Raw genomic sequence first — 22,816 nt, forward strand, 5'->3', positions numbered from 1 at the left:
GCCGAATGAGACTCCAACTGTAATATTTATTGTTTATCTATTACTGGCTGGTAATTATTGTTTCAACCTGTACTCAATCTTTTAAAAGACACGCTACCCTCCTGTAAGAAAGCTAATTTCAAGAGGTAATGATAACATCGTTTGCGCTAGAACTATGATTTTTAAAATTACTTCTGGTTAATACTACTGTTGATAAAATTGTTTGACATAATTGTTTTGTTTTATATAAAAAGAAACCCTGTATAATATTATAAAGTTCTGATAACGTACTAAGAAGATATTTAAAATACCATTCTGATTAACAATCCGAGTTACAGTGGCGTAACCAGAGTTTTCACTCACGAGGGCAGAAAATTTTAAGAGGCCAATAAATTAAAAGCTGAAAATTGATCTACATTTTAAACGAAATATATAAAATAAAATAATGTTTACAAAATATTTATATTTCATTAAATGATACAAAACAAGTTTATTATTTTAAAAGCCCTCGATGGAGTTAGCAGATAACCCGATGTGGTTTTGCTATAAGATAACACACAAACCTTTATAAAAGCTGAAAATAATATATGATCAATATGCCTAGAATTTTAAGGGGGCTGGCTTCCCCTTAACTGCTCCTCTACCGAACTATTCCCGATTAAAAAATGGTGTGTGGTTCCAGAAACGTGTTTCATATCGGATTTCAGTGTTTTTACGGTTCCCACTTTTCCCCTGATTTTCTTTATTTCTGCCATTTTTGTATTACCTAGCTGCTGATCTACCTTCAGTGTAATGGGAGCGTCACTTGACAAAAGACTTAGGGACAGAGAAAAGAAGAGTGATGCCCCATGGGTCTCATAATTCAGCTGGGAGGGAAATTCTTCACTATGGTGTAATGTTCGGTTGTTAATATGGCCTGAGTAGAATGTCTCGCAGAAAATACTATTTGAGACCTCCTTCCGAGCATTCCCTGTCATTGCTTCACCTCGACAGTTCTGGTTTTATGGAAAATATAATAATCTGCAATTTCTGTCCTTTTTTTTAACGTATCAACTTCACTTTGCTCCACTACACTGTTACATAATTTATACCCGTACTTGGATTTATTTAACATTAATTAAATACACGACATCCTACGTATATACAATAACGAAACTGAACAATAATTAAGAAAGAAAACTCTGTTAGTTTTGGGACTAAGGTTTATTATTAAGGAACATATATTTGATTTATTAATGTTAGATCTAATAAAGAACAAGAGGGAATCCTCACTAGCTATGGCAATTGGAATTCTTTTAAATAGAATTAGAGTAAATTAATGTATGAGACCTTTTTATTAGCTATATTTTTGCGAGCCAGCAATACCAAGCGTGGGACATGTGTATACCTGATTAAAGTTTATTACTTATCAGGATCTCTACCTGCCTACCCTCAAATTGAAATTATTTTAGGCAGGATTAGAATAATTTCATCTATGAGACCTTGAGCGTGATCAAATACATTAATAGAAAGAGTTGGACCTTCTGCGTACAAAACTGTAATTAGATTTGAAATTGGTCAAGAGAAGACGGGGCTGTAGATTAAAGGTTGTACTTGGAAAAACGTAGAGCAAGTCTTTGGACAACTGTACTGCAACTAAAAATGGGCTTATGTTAAATATTAAATGAGATCAAATTACAACCTACAATGCCACCTACTGGTTGATTCGGCGTAGGAATATATATATGTGCTCTCTCCTATTATGTTAATGTTGGTCATAAATATTATTTGTATCAATCGTTTTAACAATTATAATAACAAGATACATTAACTTACAAAACCATTAACTCAAAAAGTCTTCATCATGAAATATTTTGAAGTAACTTTTAAAGAAGTCTTTAGATGGAAATTTTATACAAAGTATGTATGTGAGACATTAATATTTTATGTTTCTCTATTGTATAAAATAGTACTTCCTACATGTTATGTTTGTCGAGTTGGTTTACGAAGCAATGAAACAGTAAATAGTATGCTATACAATATCCATTTATAAGAGTATATACAACTTTTCCATTACAAAACAACAACAAAGAACACGAAATAGATATTCCTTTTTTAACGTGAAATTAGGGATAACTTGTCACGTGTAGGGTCTTACTTTGAAGTTATGGGAGCATTACTTGTTGTGGACTCGTTTGAATATAATGTGATAATACACAACTATTGTGATTTTAAATCAAAAACATGTAATACTATCTTGACTAAAAATTATTAAAAAAAGAGAATATAAGTTGAAAAATTAAAAAAAAGTGCAATACAAATATCATGTTTGATATATATTAACTTTAATGCTTTTAGATAGTTTTAAAACTAGATAAGACTGGGGATGTTAATAGCATATTAAATGTATGGTTATTTATTTCTTAAACAAATACAGATCTTAAATATGTTGTTATATAGGTGACACTTGCGCCATGGATTTGATTTATATTTTGATTATAAACTGAAAAATCAAAATTTTGTGACTTTTCGGTCCTTAACACTATTTGAATGTCAAAATAAGTTAATCTGTGAAGTGTGATATTAAGAATACATATTATAAACGTATCTACCTATCTATACGTATATAAGCAAGAATCTCTCAATCTTTCTCTATGGGTCTGTTCCTTACGTACTGCCATATCTTTAAAGCTACGGACTTCGAACTCATGATACGAATACAACTTCAAATGGTAAGCAACAAGGGTTATGTGGTTCAGGTCCTTGAAGCCGTTTTGAGCCGAAAGTGACAAATATAGCAATTTTTGGTAAACAGGACATGGCCAGATGGTTAAGGAACTCGACTAGTAATCTGAGGGTTGTGAGTTCAAATCCCCGTTGCACCGAACATGCTCGCCCTTTCATCCTTGGGGCGTTATAATGTGACAGTTAATCTCACTATTCGTTGGTAAAAGAGTAGCCCAAGAGTTGGCGGGGGATGGTGATAAATAGCTGCTTTACCTCTAGTTTTACACTGCTAAATTAGGGACGGCTAGCGCAGATAGCTCTCATGCAGCTTTGCACGAAATTAAAAAAAGAAACAAACAAACTGGTCTCAGATTAAAACGGACATATTTTCAAAAAACATTGTACTGTGTGATTAAGAGAAATACTGGCTACGTTTCTTCTGTGTATGAGGACTTCTAATCATTCTATCCATGATCAATCATGCGTTACAACGATTTAAAAACCTACCGGAGTCCTCATTCGCTTCTCTTCTTCTTTGCCTCTAATAGCAAGACAAAAATATTGTGTACAAAGAAACTTTACAGTATTGTTTGTTTGAAGTTAAGGACAATGCTACACAATGGGCTATCTAAGCTCTGCACACCACAGGTATCGAAACGTGGTTTTTAGCGGTGTAAGTCTGGAGACATATCAATGTGTCACTGGGGAAAACTTTACAGTAGATCAATAAATAAGCATGTAGATATAGAAGTAAATCAGTTAAAAACTGTTTTCATCCGAACAACAGCAACGCCGCCTGCTCTGTTTGAAGTATTCACACACGTGTATAGTTAACAAAACTTATCCCAGTGAGTCCAGTCAACGGTAAGTCCATGGACATAAAGTTGGTGCTTCGATTCACGTGATGGATAGAACGCAGATAGCCTGCTGTGTAGAATTGCGATAGAATATTCAAACACATAAATAATAAAAAGTTGTGTGCCAACAGGCTAGAATTAGCTTCACAGGGGGAGGATACCGCGTTGTTTGTGAGAGAGAAATATTTAACCATAGATATATGTGTAAAGGTTTGAACTAAGTACTTGACATTGGATTATTGAGAGCCTAGTAAACAAGTTTTAACTCTAAGTTTTTGTTGTTTGTTTTCCTTTTACATTTTTATTCAAATACAGCCATGTTTAGTTGTGTATTTTCACTCTGTATCATTGAAATAACCTTTTATTGTAGCTTCAGAATAACGTGCTTTATCGTATGAAAGTCAAAGTGACAAAATAAACAGAAACATGTTAATAGTAGTGAGCTAATGAAGCTATCAATACAAACTTTAATTTCTACTAGAATCTGTGCATATATATATATATATAACTAAAGTTAAGCAAACCTCAATGTAGAATAGAGTAAGTGCTAATAAATACATCACCCAAGGATATATATATCTAACTAATATATGTTAATATCTAATTTTAATCTTCTTGCATTTTGTTCTTTATCACCATATCTGATAGCCTTGATTTGTTGGCTTCAACCAATCATAGGTCCTACTGAATTTTATCCGGCTTTTACTGTATAATATCAGCCTCCCAGATCTCACTTTCAAGGTCGTATGGACTTCCTAGTTCTCTAAACATTAAGGAGAGAACTTGTTTAACCCTATTTTAATAAGTTGAATTTTGTCCAAAAATACTTTTTAATAGTCACACAGTTGTTCTGACAGGCAGATAGATATAAAACTAGATATAGAGATAAAATAAAGAAGGACAGGATAGACGTAAAATGTTTCAAATGTGATAAGAGTAATGGAGAGGTGGATAAGCCGACAAACAGATAGATAATTAGACTAATAAAAAGAGTTATAAGCACACTAATTCTGCACTGTCATATATGTTGATATGTTTCCTGTCGCTCCAGTATTTCGGGCATCCACCACTATACACGTGTATTGTCCACTGCATGCAGGATGAACAGACATAAACCGTAGATCCGTTATGATCTATCACCATACTGTACAACACATACTGAAAACGATAATAGATTTCCGGCAGTCCCCAGGGCGCCACCCAACAATCGCGACCTTTTCTATATCAGTGTGAATTTCGTGTAGCGGAAATCAGGTAGTTGCAGTCGTTTCTGACATGTATATACCACGATTTCTACTCATTTAGTATGTATACAATGAACCGTCCAGACAAAGCATGTTTACACGTACGAAATTATGGCTGTGTCTATATGACAATAAAAATACTTATTTGCCATAACACTGGCAACCTTATTTCTACATAAATAAATCTTATCCGTAACATTGTTGTATTTCCTTGTATGTTTTATATAGAAGTCTACGCACACGAACATAGAACAAGCTGTTGGTCTAATATATTTATTCCGAATGCTTTACTTGTAAACGTCTTGGTGATTAGAGTTTTACTTTAATTTTAAGAGGATTTTCGGAAATGAAATGTATAATGATTAACAGGTCACATAAATTTCAGTCAACAAAAATGTTTGTCACGTGAATCGAAAGCCAACAAGAACTACATTTGTTATGACGGAGTAAACAATATTCAAATAAACATTTAGTCTTTTCTTTTTCTACGTAAATATAAGTCTTTCTTGTCGCTACAACATACAACGATATACGCACTTAAAAAACCAAGACATTATATCTGATTCAGTAGCTAGGATAAAGAGCGCCAAGTTTCTTATGGCGCAGGTCCTTCGTTCTGTGCTTGATATTACAATATTTCACAGACTAATGTACAACTTTCGATAAAATACAAAGCAAACTGAATAAACCACAAAGCCTTGATTAGAAGTAAAAGTTTCGAATAGCTCGTAGTGGAGACGACATCAATTCTGTTTGACTGAATAGTTGTTATTTTTTGTTTTTGGAATTTCGCACAAAGCTACTCGAGGGCTATCTGTGCTAGCCGTCCCTAATTTAGCAGTGTAAGACTAGAGGGAAGGCAGCTAGTCATCACCACCCACCGCCAACTCTTGGGCTACTCTTGTACCAACGAATAGTGGGATTGACCGTCACATTATAACGCCCCCACGGCTGGGAGGGCGAGCATGTTAGGCGCGACGCGGGCGTGAACCCGCGACCCTCGGATTACGAGTCGCACGCCTTACGCGCTAGGCCATGACTGAATAGATTTTGACGCATCTTCGTAGGCGAAAATGACGCTACACCTTAAATTTGTGTTAGTGTAACACTGCTATCTCAGTAGTAAATGCGGTAGAAAACATTATACCAAGTCACATATTTCAAACGCAAAGTTGTTTAGGGGAAAATAGTCGTAAATGCAAGTTCAAATATAAACGTATATTTTAAATGGGTATATAGTAACAATAAACGAATGCCGAATATAACTTGTGGTAATAAATACTTGCTATATCTTTCCGAATCTAATTATTGATTTAGGTATACTGGTATTCATTCCTTTCAGAAGGTTTTGTGGTATTGTGTATTATGTTGTTGTTGTTTTATAAGACATTATGTGTCATACCACACGATATATTTTAATCAATTATAGTTTATTGTTCTTGTTGTTTTATTAAGTACAAAACTATACAAAGGGCTACCTGCGCTCTGCTCATCACGGGTATCGAAACCCAGATTTTAGCAGTGTAGGTCCAGAGACTTATGCCACTTGTGCCACTGGGAGGCGAGTTAAGTATAAATAGCTGAAAAAATACTGAAAATATTAAAACTGATTTTTAAAAATTCAATTAAAATTAAATTAATTTCGATGGTTTTCAGTTTTATTGGTAATTTTAATTATTAATTTGATTTAGTTTTTCATTCAATTCATTCAAATTAAAATTAAAATAATTTTTCTATTTCCACGTAGCGTTTTAATCAAAATTAAATTATTTTGACTTTATCGGGGAAAAAAAAACCATGTGACTGGAATTATGACTACCTTTGATTAGGTCTAAGCACATATATTTTGTTACGTTACACTCATTAGTTCTTTTTTCTTTGAAACTTGACACCATTAAGTATCATGTCTATGATAATTAAAAACAGATCGGATAAAAACATTTAGTATATCACGTTAAAAAGAAGGAAATCCTACCACTTTCGACAGACGGACTTGTCTATGGTTCTTGTAGTGACCTAGTGGTAAGCACGCGCAGATTGCGAATCCCAGGGTTCTAGGTTTGAAGCTAGTTGTTTTTATAAGTTGCTTCGTAGTTTGGAGTCATAAGTGCGGTAAAGTCGATTCCCACTATTCGATTTCATATGCATCACTTATTTTTGAACACATTAAGTTCCTGATAGCATGAACAGAGGTTTTATGTTAAGTTACTTTTCTGGTGATGTCATCATATGTGGTACAAATTTTCACGGCGGGGGGAGTTTTCTCCGTTTTTCTTTTTATCCTTACTTCAATTCTAGATCTGATGACGCTTTTCTCAGAAGAATACGTACAACTAATTGTGTGTCTATCAAATACGTTTACAGAGTGGGATAAGGTTACTGCATTCTCTATAATGAAGTTATCGACGCTGATGAAAACAAAATTCAATTAAATTGAAAGTTTACTAATTGAACTGAACTGTGTGGTTGGTGTTTTAACTTCAAAGCAGTTTCTCTTCATCATACTCGTGAGAAAATAAAAAGGATAATATTTGATTACAGCAAATCTCAAAGAACTAGGAACATTCTAAAAATCACAATAAAATGTGTTGAGTGTGTATTAAAGCAAATGTTCGAGTCGAGAAGAGAAAGAATATAAGAAATGATAAAGAGTATATGAAATTCTAGAAGGAATGTCGGTTTCGTAGGGAGTTATATCAAAAGGCAGCTTAAGAGAAATGATAAACGTATAATGTTGAGGTTAACAGCTTTTTTTATGCAAAAGTTAAATAAAAACCAATTTAGAAAAACATAAGTTAATTGAATATTTTTGTACACTGATTTTTAGTTAATCTGTGTTTTAAAAGCTACTGCTCTTAATATCATTTGTACGTAACACAAAATACTTTATACTTAGATTGACAGTTTAGTTTCTTAGGACAAAACCCAATTTTTGAAAAACTGATAAAAGTTTAGAAGCACTTTAGAATGAGTAAAGTTCTGGTGAACTTAGCAATGGTGCGGCATGGCCAGGTGGTTAAGGCACTCGACTCGTAATCCGAGGGTCGCGGGTTCGAATCCCGTCATACCAAACATGCTCGCCCTTTCAGCCATGGGGGCATTATAATGTTTCAGTTAATCCCACTATTCGTTGGTAAAAGAGTAGCCCAAGAGGTAGCGGTGGGTGGTGATGACTAGCTGCCTTCCCTCTAGTTTTATACTGCAAAATTAGGGACGGCTAGTGCAGATAGCCCTCGCGTAGCTTTGCGCGAAATTCAAAACGAACCAAACCAAACTGAACAATATCTTCTAGATGAGGCGATGTGCAGAAGAGAAGAAGTTTGGGCCAATGAATAAAAATGATTTGAAGCCATAGTAAAGAAATATTAATTATTATTAACAAAAGAATCTGAATCACTATCAGGAATTGCTTGGACTGCTTTACAATGGTTTTCATTGGTTGTCTGGGTTTGTTGTTTAAGAGTAACAGTAATGGGAGTAAGAGAACATTGGTTATAATAATTTTAAACAAAAGCTGGAACAGTTTGAATCTGTCTATCAGAACTTATTATTAAAATGAGTGATTTGTAGTTGGATCAAAGAATATATGAAGTAATGATAAGCGGAAAAAGCCTTACTGGAAAAAGGTTACTTCGAATAATTGGTAGTAGAGGTTTTCCCAGAAATTTGAATTTTGGGCTTAATATGTCTTCTGAGAAAAATAAAATAAAGAGAGGTTGAGATGCATTAGGAACGTTGAAAGTTTTATTGTTAGGCCTATCGACCTTAAAAACATACCACAATTTTGGCAAAGTTAATAAAGATGTAAGTTTAGAGAAACGTTAGCTAATAAAAAGGGTTAACAGAAGAAGAAGAAAAGAGCTACTTCCAGAGATGTTTTAATTTCATCATTTGAAATAATAAGACCAACCTGCGTATAGTTTCTTAGTGAACAAGAACTGGTTACGGTGGTCACAACTTGATAGGTGGCAGAGTGCCAAGAAGAACACATGTAAGTGAAGTCGACACGAGCACCAGTTTAAAAAAAACAAAAACAAAAAACATTTTTTTTTGCACTGTGCCTTTTCCCCCTTAAATTAGATTAGCACCACGGTTGTATTTCCTACTAAAATCAGGAATATGGCAGATGGTAAAAGAAAGTATATCAAGAAACGTAAAGTGTTAAAACTTCCTACAAAATAAACTTGAAAAATTCGGGGAGAGAGCTTCTCAAACTAATCAAAAGTCAGTTGAAGAGAATTTGAAATATTCTGTTCCACTGTACCTTAAGTAAATTATAACTTTCAATTTAGAAAGTCTACACAGTAAGTTATTCAACTTAATAACAGCTTCCTATTCCGACCATGCCACCTTTCGAATAGATGTCGTTATGCATTAGAAATTTTCACAGTTGAACGAATCTACTTGCGCATGAGAATTACTGAAAACGTCTAATAAAAAAAATGGTTAAAGTTTTTGTGCAATCAATGAGCGCTAAATAATTTCAAATAAAAAACGAACACACTAAAAAACAAAGAAAAAAGTCATGTTTTCCAGAGGTACCAATAACGTGCTATTTCATGTGTGTTAAAAATATACATTATTTTTCGGTCCACACAACTTTATACAGTAGGCCTAACCAAGCATGGTCAATTAAAATTTAATCAAATTTATCTGCTGATATAAGTACAGTATATGGTCTGTTGACCGTTGATATCATTCTCCTTTTTTTTCGTAACCTTTAATACTGCCCTTTTATTAACTTCATATAATTTAATTATACTTCCTATAATTTCTCTATACCTGCAAGATTCTGCATCTTCAAAGTATTAAAATCGTGAGAATGAATACTTTTGTATTAATGGCTCAAATACCCTTTAGTTGTACAACAAATCCACATGAAAAAATGTATTCTCAAAACGTATGGTATGAGTATTAGCACTTTAGTTAAAATAAAGTACAGAACAACGTTTCGACCTTCTTTGGTCACCTTCAAGTTCACAAAGAGAGAGTTTGTATCTCAGAACGGCTGGTATGTGTATTAATATTTTATTGATAAGCAGAGAACAACATTTCGACCTTCCTATATCATTTTAAGGATTCTCTATTATTAAAAGGGTACAATCAACAACAATCATACAATAATAAATCCCAAGATACAAGAAACTACAAAACCTTACTCTGCTGCATACCATAGATTCCCAAAATCAACGAAAATAACAACCAACATTTGGATAAAAAACTTATAACAAAACATAACATTTCAGTAAACGCCAAATTTATTCAAAAACCAGATACAAAATTAAAGTCCATACTATGTAAAAACTACACTGACAAACACAACATCAACATTATTTATAAAATACATTGTAACAACTGCCACGACCTCTATATTGGAGAAACAAGTAGAAAAATGGAAATGAGATTCAAAGAAAAACAAAACACCTTCATACGTTTTGAACACTGCAAGTTAAATAAACACAACATAACCATAGAAAACACCCAGATACTAAGTAGGGAAACAAATATAAATAAATGCAAATTCAAAGAAGCCCTACTTACACAGCAACTAAACCCAAGACTAAACCAATATAAAAGAACACCTTTATGCCTATACTAATTAATAACCTAACATCTAACTGCAACGCCCCATGCAACCCCGTACCCGTTTACACTCTCATTCCTAAGACATGTGCTCGGCAACGGTCAGGTGCAAACTCTTTCTTTGTTAACTTGAAGGTGATCCAAGAAAATCGTAACGTTGTTCTGTACATTATTTTAATTAAAGTGCTAATGCCCATGCCAGCCGGTCTTTAGAATGCATTTTTATTTCGAGTGGGTTTCTTATCATCATGAAATTCACATGAAACTTTTTTTTTTTTTTTCTGGTCACATTTATAGAGATAGCGCGACCTTCAGTGTCCGATTATAACGCTCGAACCACTTTCTTTGAATCTCTTACAAGAGATCCACCAATGAGGGCCTGGCATGGCCTAGCGCGTTAAGGCGTGCGCTTCGTAATCTGAGGATCGCGGGTTCGCGCCCGAGTCGCGCCAAACATGCTCGCCCTCCCAGGCGTGGGGGCGTTATAATGTTACAGTCAATCCCACTATTCGTTTGTAAAAGAGTAGTCCAAGAGTTGGCGGTGGGTGGTGATGACTAGCTGCCTTCCCTCTAGTCTTACACTGCTAAATTAGGGACGGCTAGCACAGATAGCCCTCGAGTTGCTTTGTGCGAAATTCCAAAACAAACAAACAAAAATCCACCAATGAGAATCAAAGCCAATAAAATTGTTTGCTATGGCACAAAATACGTATTACAACTCTGAATAATATGAATGTTTTTGCTATGGTACAAAATACGTATTACAACTTTGAATAGTATGAATTTTGCACAACAGGGAAAGAATGTGTGAAAACAAGAGGTGAGAAGTCAACACAATGCTTTAAGAAACAGATAATGGCAGAGTTGAAAGGTCAAAGTTAGCGCTCAGCATCTAACGTAGACGATGGCGGAATATGCGAAACTAAAGATGAAAATTTCTTTGTGTTTCCTAGTTTACAAAAAGGAAAATGAGTTATATCATATTGTACATGTCCTGTATTGTGATACGCGAAAGTTAATATTTTCGGCATGACATACTGTTGAATTAAAGCACAGAATAAACAAACACATCAAGCGAATCAAAATAAACTGTGACTTCATAGTATGAATGTACGCGGGTAACGTAGGAAACGTGTGATTTAATAATATATATGTATGTGAGTAACGAATAAAATATGTGACTTAATATTAAAGTGAGCAACGTAGAAAATGTGTGATATAATAATATATATATGTGTGTGTGTGTGTACGTGAGTGACGTAGAAAACGTGTGACTTTTATAGTCTGCATGACACATGAGTGACGAAGGAAGTGTATTATGCGAAAGAAACGTTTGGTTTGGTTTGTTTTGAATTTCGCGCAAAGCTACTCGAGGGCTATCTCCGCTAGCCGTCCCTAATTTAGCAGTGTAAGGCTAGAGGGAAGACAGCTAGTCATCACCACCAACCGCTAACTCTTGGGATACTTTTTTACCAACGAATAGTAGGATTGACCGTTACATTATATTACCGCCAAGGCTTAAAGGGCGAGCATGTTTGGTGTAACGGGAATTCAAACCCGCGACCCTCGGATTAACAGTCGAGCGCCTTAACGGACTGGCCATGTCGGGCCAGAATAAAACGTTCTGTAATAATTTTGTAAACTAGAACATTGAAAAATGGCGAGTCGCAATTACCACACTACAAGAAATTACAGTTTTATAAATGGGTTCAAACTTTACTCTTGTTATTTTGACTTCTTCGTTTATCAGTCAATGTTCAGATGCTTTAACAACTAATAATCAATCAAGTCTTTATGAACTTTATTCACCAAACTAATTTTAAGTATATTGCAGATTGTACTATTATTTAGTGAAAACAACATAAAAGTTATAGTTGTAATAATAGCCTCGTACATAATTGTAGCAAGATAATTTATTTTTAGGCACATTGTGCTATTATATTAAGAGTAATAAAAACATTTTTGAACACAATGAAAGATAAAATCTTTTCTTTTTTTAAATTTTAGCCGATTAGTTTCGGAAGCATGGCTAGTCATTGACCCTGATGGTAACTATGCTGCTAAAACTAGTCGGCTGGAATATCCAATAAAGATTATATCTCTCATTGTGGTTAAAGAGGTTTTTGTTTTTCACTCTTAATTGTGGTAACAGTCGACGTGATGATATTCTTAGTTATTGTTGACTACAGAGATTCATTCTCCTTTGGAAGCATTTCAATAAGTTTATTACGTATATTATTTGTCAAAGAATAATGAATAATTATTAAACACGATTTAAAAAAAAATATTTGTTGGGTAAGACTGCCTTTGGAAAAATCTTAACTACTCGTTTTTTCTGTATATTATTCTTTAAAAATAAAAATTAGACGTAATACAAAGGGCCCTAATTGCAGGAGAGATGAACTGTGTAATTTGGTGCTGTAAGTGTGTTGTAAAAGTGAAAGTCAAATCCTACTGTTAAGTTAGAGTAGCCTAAGAGATGACGATTAGAAAATAAACTGTCAGATGTAGGTTCTATGTGATACAAAAATCTACACAAAGAGGTTTTATGTGGATTAATAAAATACAGACAAAATATAAAAAAGGATGCAAAACGAAATATTGAAACACGGTGTAAGTTATCTGGATAACGAATAAAATTCGTGAAAAGATAAGAGAAGAATTGACTGAAGTACTTGAAATGTTAATAGATCCAATGAACAGAGAACTGAGATGATGTTTGGTAGATTGATAGAGACATGATATAAAGAATTTGGAAGCCAAAAGAGGCACATATTGAAGAATTTAGAAAGCTACTGGAGACAAAGACAAAGGTAAATAGAGAGTAAAGATAGACAGGACAGATGTTGGGTGAATTGACAGAGAGAAATACTCACATGCTAGATGTGTTAATGTACCAATAGACCGAGATGTTATTGGTAACTTGACGAGATATATATCATTATACATTTTTCAATTCAGTCATTAATATTTTCTGTCCCTTGAGTCCCTTGTTGAGTCAACGGGCAGTGCCCATATAGCTCATTGACTAGCTTTTTGCCAAAAAAGAAGACAACAAACAAACACAACACTTAGCCAATCTTTTCTTCTGGTGGGTCAGCGGCAAGTTTACAGACTTATAACACGAAACTAAAATAAAAGGCTTGAATCTCCATGATGGACAGAGCGTAGAGAAGCCACTGTATATATGAGACAGACAACCAATCAACTTGCCCATGGTGGATGAGCAGTAAACTTACGGATTTAAAACGTTAAAATCGAGGGACCCATTCTCCTTGGTGGACAGGACAAAGATAACCCGTTGTGTGGCCTTGTGCTAAAACAAACAGCAACCCTCCAATATGCTAATCACACTATATAAGAAATAAATATATCAACCCTTGAAAAGTAAAGGTAAAGGTAATGTGGATGATATTTAAAAAATACATAAGATAATCAGTCATCATCCATTTTTGCAGCAATTTAAGAAATCTAACTTTTATCTTAATATCGCTTAATAAAACCTTTACGTTCTCAATTTGTCTTTATAAACTTTTTTCACGACCAATTGATTTTTGCTTTTGATATTTGCTCTATTTTTGCCCAATTTTGAATTTAAATATTAAAAATGGCAACTATTGAGCAGCACCCATTGCAACCTCTTGAACTCTGTTTTGTAACTTCGTAATTGAATAATGGCCACAAACAGCGAATCGTAATTAGAATGAAATATATTAAAACACATATCTTGTACAAACTAAACATTTTGTTTTATCCGTTTAAAGAGCTTTTTTCTCATTTCATTATCATGCTACTTTAATGTTGATATGTAAGTGGTTAAAGTTAAGGTATGGCATTACGTCATGAAAAAACCCCACTTACTTGTGCATTTGACTCCAGAGGTAAAGTATTTTAACTTCTGACCAAGATGGTGCAAAACATTGCTTTTGTATATACCTATACCATTTATTTTGATATTGCTATTCAACAGTGACCCTTTTGCCCCAGTATTTCAATTATGGCGCAAACTACGGCACATTGAGAACAGTTTATAAGTGCAGTTATGTGTTAGTTTTCATGATCGTCTTTTTTCTTGTATTTAATAACTAACTTTATTTTCACCTTTCTCTCTTCCTTCTTCTTCTTTATTCTATTCGTAGCTTATCTAAGAAGTGCATGAAAATCTGTTTTTCTGGTACATCATGTGTACATAGTTAGCCTTAAATATCCTGCTCTGAACGCCTAGCACTTGTAATAGATACTAGGATTGATACGACGACACATTTCTAGATACAGAAGTTTTCCCAACGGTTTGTTACAAAGTTTGTCAGTTAAGTAGAACCAGATGTTAAGAGATTTAAATTATTTAGTGTCAGTAAATGTAGTTTCTTGCTACAACTGAAGTAATTCTAGAAAGGAAAAAAAATTGATAATTTTGATTTATTTTGTATTCTTATGGTGGTTACGAGGCTGGTCAAACTGACCAACTTCATATAAATTTAGTGTGGTGAATACAGAAGATGAAATACGAAGATTTATCGAGAAAAAGATTAGAAATTTTTTCGGAGGTTTCAGAGATTGTACAAAATAAATTTGTTAATTTCTAGACGTAGAAAAAAATATTTATTTTTAACATAAAAATTGCTTTACAAACTGAGCGGCTACTTTGACTTCCTTTATTAAAGCATTGATTTTTTAACAAAAATATTTTAATAAAAAATTCTTATTTTTCTCTGTACAAAAGACTTATAATGTTTAGTGAAATCTTGCCAAATTTATTGATGATATATATATCGTTTCGTAATTGGAGAATGTATCGATACAATGGTATCATGGCTTCACGATTGTGCATGTCACCACACCACTCAATAAGTACCAGGAGCTTAGGTTTTAAGTAGCATAAACCATTCTTGATTGTCCTGTTTTCACCTAAGTTTTACAAGTATGTTACAACTGCAATGCCGCCTTTCAATTCTTTGACATATTTTGATAGTAATTAGCATTTTCTTATGTTTTTAATAATTCAGCAAAGCCAGTATTAATATGGAGTCTGACATAAAAATAGGACAAAGTATATATGATTTCCCCAGTTCACGCTTTACGCTTGGGTTGACAGTGTCATGCGCTACTTTCACTAATGAATACTATGTCGATCTACCGCTAATGTTTTGTAGTCACTATCTGTCCTACTGGTTGAACCCTTACATCCAATGTACCATAATATAAAAAGAAATACTGTTACTTGTATCTACACACTTACTCCTTTCATCCAGGTTAAAAACAAACAAACGAAACAAATTCTTCGTTACTCCTTAATGTGGTAAAATACGAAACTTAAGGCACTCGACTAGTAATCTGAGGGTCGCGGGTTCAATTCCCTTTACCAACGAATAGTGGGATTGACTGTCACATTACAACGCCCTCACGGCTAAAAGGGTAGCCCAAGAGTTTTAGTGGATGGTGATGACTAGCTGCCTTCCCTCTAGCCTTACACTGCTAAATTAGGGACGGGTGGCGCGGATAACCCTCGTGTAACTTTGTACGCAATTCAAAACAAACCAACCCAAACGAGTCTTCTAAACCCTCACCATAGTTTCAGTAAATGTCTTTGGATATGTTACGTACTGTTTTTTTGTTTTTTTTGTAAAATCCATACTCGTTATAAGGATGCTTGAATTTGATTTATATACAGACAGTATTAAATGCCATAATGTTATATCATGTTGAACTTTTCACCTTGAACATGCGAAGAATGTTAAGGGGTCCTCTTGATGTTTATATGTCGATAGATATATAGAAATTATGTGTATTCTATACAAATACATTATTATTATGAACTTCGTAGTCGACGCTTTATTCCGTGTCCTTTGGATTTGTTTTTATGTGCTATTTAGTGGGCTGAGCATCTCTATGCACACCACTGATACATAAAGAGCTCTACATCTGACAAACTGAAACAGGGAAAGGATTCTGTGTTTTTATTTGTTCTGTATGTATATTTCCCTTCTTTGCTTTTTATGTTGATTTTATGTTGGAGGACTGATTTATGATTAACATTTTAATAAAATAACACGTGACTATGATGCAAATACTTGAAATTATCAACACAGTATATAAGTTGTACCATAGTCTCTGTGTTGGTGATCCTCTTTGCCGACTATGTACGAAGAAAATGTGACATTTTAGAATTTGTGAGCAATGTTCAGCAAAGAAATAATAAATATATGTCGCCAAGCAATATTCAATCTTTAAGGAAGAAACGTTGACATTGCCCATACAATATTCAACAATGTCTGGTGTATACATACTAGCTAATCAGCTTTTTAAGTGGTATCTTTAATTCGATCATCCTTACCTTAAGGTCAGGCGTGGCTTTGCGGTTAGCGTATTAGACTAGGGATCCGAGAGTCTCGCGTTCGAAACGCAGTGATACGAAATATGCTTCGCACTTTCAGCTATGGGTGTGTTCCAAGAGTCAGACAATCACGCATTTTAGTTAACAGCATATTATATTCAAGTGGCAAATGCAACCGATTGTTTGTCTTTCCTTTTATCTACAGTTCAAAATTAGGGCTACACCAACCCATAAATATTCTTAGATGTGACTGTCTAGCCTACTTTGTGCGTACGATATCGTTCATGAAAAAAATAAACATATTTATTTTTGTAGCTACTTTACACAGTTAAAAACAATAAACAACAATAGAAAAGTAAATCTGTCGGAACAAACGTGAGACTTAGTAAATATGAAGTAATACATCTATTACTTTCTTAATATTTACGTTTTCTTTATATTTTTGAAAAGTGCTATTAATTAAATGCTATGTGTTTCTTTAGTATGAAACTGTAAAGGACGTTAATTTATACTGTAAACTTATCCAGGTTAATAGAACTGATATTTCCAAAAACTGGAGTTTTCTGGCCATTTCAAACGTAATAAACAATGTATCACGAGGTTAGTAGACATGAATTTTGAAAGGAAGATAAGATTTTTAAGGTTTAAATGACTAGAGCCTTACATGGTCCAATGAACTGTATCAAGCCCCACCTGGTGGCTCACGCAGGATCACTTGTTCTCAGGTACACCTCCCGAACGACCTTCTAAATAATATATCTTGGCCAACCCTGGTTTTTGTTGACCTAAAAACAGCTTGCTGATGTGAACAACCGACTAAACCAGTTATGTAGGCATTCACTACCCCCTCTCCCACCTTCTCCCTATCGTGACAATATCCCCTGTACTTCCAAGAATTACCAGATTTTAAAAGATTCATTCAAGCATAATAATCATCAGTCACTCGATCCAGAAATATATCAAAATAAAAAACAGCAACAACTAACCAATAATATCTAGAAAACGTAACTTTAGCCTAAAGCACTATAATCATCCTGTATTTTCTTCATTCTCTCATTCAACAACAAAAATTACCAGAACATGCTTGACGTATTTTATTTTGTTTATTTTTCACGTTAACGTTATTTTAGTATTAGAGATAACCTACTTGTCTCTAAAATTTTAGTAATGAAGAACACACAATAATAGTTTGTTATAATAGGTCCGGTATGCCCAAGTGGTTATGGCCGTTGACTCGCAATTTTAAGGGCACTGGTTCGAATCCTCGTCCCACCAAACATGCTCGTCCTTTCAGCCGTGAGGTCGTTATAGTGTATGATTAATCACACTTTTCGTTGGTAAAAGAGTAACCCAACAGTTAAATTAAGGAGGGCTGGCACGTATATCCCTCGTGCAGCTTTGCACCAAATTCAAAACCCTCCAAACTTTGTTGTAATTTCTTTTCTCTATCGTTTTTCTGAACAAATAATAAAGATGGACTCGGCGTAACCTAGTGGCCAGCGAACACGGACTCTCAATCAAATGGTTCCATGTTCGCATTCCGTTGTGAAACAAAATCACGCTTTGCACTTTGGAGCTGGGAGTATAAGACTGATGATCAAGTTCTACTTGTCTATCAATTAAAAATTATGAACAGCTATATGGGAAGATAAACTTTGCTTAACTTTCGCAAAAATTCTAAACAAAGAAATAAAAACCATGTTAATTGCTTTGATCATTAGGCTACTGAAATAAGTAAAATATTTGATGAAGGTATTTTTTTCAGTTAACAATAGATTAATGCGGTTTCTCAAGAAACGTGTTAAAGCACCGGTATCTAAAGCTTAATAAAGATTTATCTCGAACTGTAAGACTTTCTCTCGTGATTAAAGAAACAAAACAACCTAATTATTAAGAGTGTCTGAGTTTTCCTTGTACGTTTCTTCAAAATACTTATTTTTCCTACTTCTCATAAAGGGAATGCTTAATTTTAATTAATAAAAATTTAAAAGTAAATGCTTATTTGTGACCTTCGGTTAAGAGCTATTGCGGTAATGTTTCACACACATTCTTATGATTTCAAGCATTTCGTTATCGTTTCAATTAAGTAATTAGAAATTTTGTCGATTTTTCCTGGCTTTTTCTGAAGAAATGCTCACAGGTTTTGTGATTCTTTTAATTCTACAGTCTATGTTGTTGTTGTTTTAACAATTAAATTTTTGTTCCAACTTCAGAATATGCGATACAACTTAACGGGCCTAGTGTTTAACATGTCAGATTGAAAGATACCCCTGACACGCTCCACACTTTCCTTTATTTAGGTACTATAACTGTGGGCCCGGCATGGCCAGGTGGTTAAGGCACTCGACTCGTAATTCGAAGGTTGCGGGTCCGTATCTTCGTCACACCAAACATACTCGCCCTTTCAGCCGTGGGGGCATTATTATGTTACGGTCAGTCCAACTATTCGTTGGTAAAATAGTAGCCCAAGGGTTGGCGGTAGGTGGTGATGCCTTTCCTCTAGTCTTACACTGCTAAATTAGGGACGGTTAGTGTAGATAACCCTTGTGGAGCTTTGCGCGAAATTCAAAACAAACCAAACTATAACTGTGACAGCCAACCTCGTTATTTTGTTGAGTAAAACTCGTAGATGGTTAGCCATCAAACTCCAGTATCCTCGTTCTAGTCAATGCATTTAAATTAGTACTAGATACGTCTTAACCTGGGATTCCGAACATGGCCTTTGGCCAGTAATTGTATAACGTGTCATTCAAGTTTGAAATCTTACAACCCAGTAATATTTTAATTAATTGAATTTTAGATAGTACTAAAGTTATGACATAGGTAGTATTACAAGTAATAACAAATTAAATATTTTTTCCCTCAAAATTCGAGAACTCAGTATTTTTCCTCTCAAAATTCGACTAAGATAGTCGAATAGTAAATTGGTCCTTGTTTCATATAACGTATGGGTCACAACCTACTTGTTTACAATAAAAATATCCATATCGTTACAATTAATAGTAAGCTATCTGCGCTATGAAAAACATTAAATTACAATTTACAATGTTATAATTAAAAGAACTGGTAGTTAAAACTGTAAAAACACAGTCTGCGTGTGCACAATCACTGAATGCATATATCTTAATCGCTACAATTAACGATGTATTGTATATTATTAAGAACGTCATGTTGTAATGTACAATGTCATAATTAATAAAATAGAAAATTGCCATTATCAAAACGTAATCGACGTAGTTACAATAAATAAATCACAATGTTCAACACTACAATTAACAACCATAATCCCTGTGGCTATAATTAATAAAATCAAATCTGTATATCTAAAGTTAATAGGGTACAGTCAAGGTGGTTAAAATTAATTGATTTAAGTTATTCAGTTGATTTCGACCGTCTGTACGAAAATGTTCTAAGTTTTGTTCTCAGGTGTGGAATTAAGAGCTAGCTGCTTGAGTGCGCTCATTCTCCGCGGTTGATTCCTATGTTATTATCTTTGTTGCCTGAGGTTAAATAAATAAACACTACACGAAAGAAAACACTCTATGCTATGATTATCCTTATCTTAGCTATACAACACATTCATATGGCTTTCTATGGAAGTGTTTTCTTTTGTAGCATAAAACAATGCATGATAGCTTATTACAAGTTTCCTTAACTTACTCTACAGTATCTAAGAGTTCGTGACATCATATTATTTCCGGTATGATAGTTTCTACATTTGTGATTATTGCTCACAGAACTTTATGTTCAGCTTTATCAAAACATTAATTTTCGCTACACATAAAGTTAACGGCCTATCAGTTGTAGTTTATGATTTACGGATCACCAGTGATAACTGTATATATATGTATGTTTGTATAGGGACAATTTCTGCTCCCTTTTCTTCTGTGACGATCAGTTGATTGTTATTCTGTGATTCGTTTTAATAAATAGAGAAATGCAATAAGTAAAGAACATTATCATCCTTGGTTCAGCTTTATCACTATGTATGTGTAATAAAAATTCACCGTCTATAGTGTCATCCAGGTTAAGTTTCTGGCAAAAAAACCTAACGACCTTACTATATACTGATACACAGTGTGATTGAACAGTTCAATACAGAATGTAAGAGGATGGTGTACATACAGCATCTTGATATTGTTTTACCAAAATGGTATATATATGTATATATACTTTTAAATATCTATGGTTTATTCAAACATCTTTCAAAATAAAAATATAATTTTCATGTGTGATATTATATATTTGGTGTGTGATATAAAAATATTTATTTCCGAAAAGGAAGAGAGACAAGTGAAAGGAGGGGTGTACTTAATCACGTGGTAGACCTATGTTAGGGTTGGTATAGTTGATGATAAAAAATGGTAGTAATAGTTTAAGCAAGGTATTTTTGAAGAGGTGTTTGCTCCGGGTAGCTGCACTACACCACCTACTGGCACAAGGACGTTCACCACGTCCATGAACCCCAACTGGCGGTTAAACAGATGGTTACTTTTATCTTACACAAGCTCTTCTTCCTACCAGTTTCTCGAAATTAAAAGCATGCTCTTCGTATGAACAACAGAGCGAAGCTAGCTTGGTACGAATGTGAAACGAATCCACAATTATTTAAAGAAACAAATACAGTTACACGTTTAAAGCAATCAACCAGGTAGTGTTTGCCACAGTGTATGAAAAGTAGGGCAAACCAACATTACGTCATTAAAAGATTTCCAATATTAGATGTACAGGTTGTGTGAGTAGTTAACACGTGTACAAGTTTTTTTGAATATCATATACTTGCTTTTAGCAAGATAACTATTTGTCTCGTCTCTATCTTTTTCCATTGAAATGTCCCCGAAATTCGATTTATTTAACAAAACAGTAAGTTGTTTTTGTTGTAATTCACACAAATTTAGTGTTTAAGGCCCGGCATGGCCAGGTGGTTAAGGCACTTAACTTGTAATCTGTGGGTCGCGGGTTCGCATCCCTATCGCGCCAAACATGCTCGCCCTTTCAGCCGTGGGGGCGCTATAATGTGACAGTCAGTCCCACTATTCGTTCGTAAAAAGAGTGGCCCAGTAGTTGGCGGTGGGTGGTGATGACTAGATGCCTCCCCTCTAGTCTTACACTGCAAAATTAAGGACTTTTGTACACATAAATAGCCACTTCATCTTTAGTGAATATTACTAACGTAATCTAGCAAAGTGGTTAGCTTTTATGAATACAGTGATTGGAACACGTTTTTTATCACTACCTCTACATACAAAAAATTATCATACATATAATAATATAACAAAACAGTTTATTAATTCATAAAACAAAAACATTTTTTAATCGTTTTAAATTTAAACGTTAGTATATATTCGAGCTTAATTTAAGCATTGCTACCGGTATATCCTTAACTTTCTTTTCACAAACTTGAATCCCCCGTTGGTACAGCGGTAAGTCTACGGATTTACAACGCTAAAATCAGGGGTTCACTTCTCCTCGGTGGACTTAGCACATAGCCCCCTGTGGCTTTGCTATACAAAAATACACACAAACACACACATAAACTTGAGGGCTTATAACACTAGAACTTGAAGTTCGATCCCCACTGCTAAACTAGTACAGGTAGCCTATTCTAGAGTTTATCACATTATTGGGAAGCGGTTTCGAATTTGGTGTTGATGATTAACGATATTTATTAAGAGTAAACTTTAAAACCCCAATATGTGTATTTAATTCCTTTAATTAATTAGGTTGTTGTTGTTGTTTTGAATTAAGCACAAAGCTACACAATGGGCTATATGTGCTCTGCCCACCACGGGTATCGAAACCCGGATTTTGCGTGTAAGTCCACAGATATACCGCTGAGCCACTGGGGGGCCAATTAGGTAGTAATTCAAAAATAAACTAATGTATATATAAGCTGAATGTTTTTAATTTTTCATTTCTAGCTAAACACTGGTTTAAAAAAGTTAATATTTATCAAAATGTTTATGTGTGTGTGTTTTTTCTTACTGGAATGCCACATCAGTCAGTCTATCTGCTCTGTTCACCCAGAGAAGTCGAACTTTGCAAATGTTGCAAATCCCTAAACTTAAAGCTGTTCCGGCGGAGAATGGCAAAATGAGGAAACCAAGAACCGA

The 22,816-nt window shown here is 34.3% G+C and overlaps 1 protein-coding gene across 1 annotated transcript in view; it reads left to right on the top strand.

The window, feature by feature from the left end:
• Nucleotides 1–22,816, top strand: part of LOC143223098 (uncharacterized) — a 48,542-nt gene that overhangs the window by 20,039 nt on the left and 5,687 nt on the right. The gene's annotated exons all lie outside the window — the stretch shown is intronic.

The sequence above is a fragment of the Tachypleus tridentatus genome, chromosome 8, assembly GCF_004210375.1.
Source record: "Tachypleus tridentatus isolate NWPU-2018 chromosome 8, ASM421037v1, whole genome shotgun sequence".
Taxonomy (NCBI): domain Eukaryota; kingdom Metazoa; phylum Arthropoda; class Merostomata; order Xiphosura; family Limulidae; genus Tachypleus; species Tachypleus tridentatus.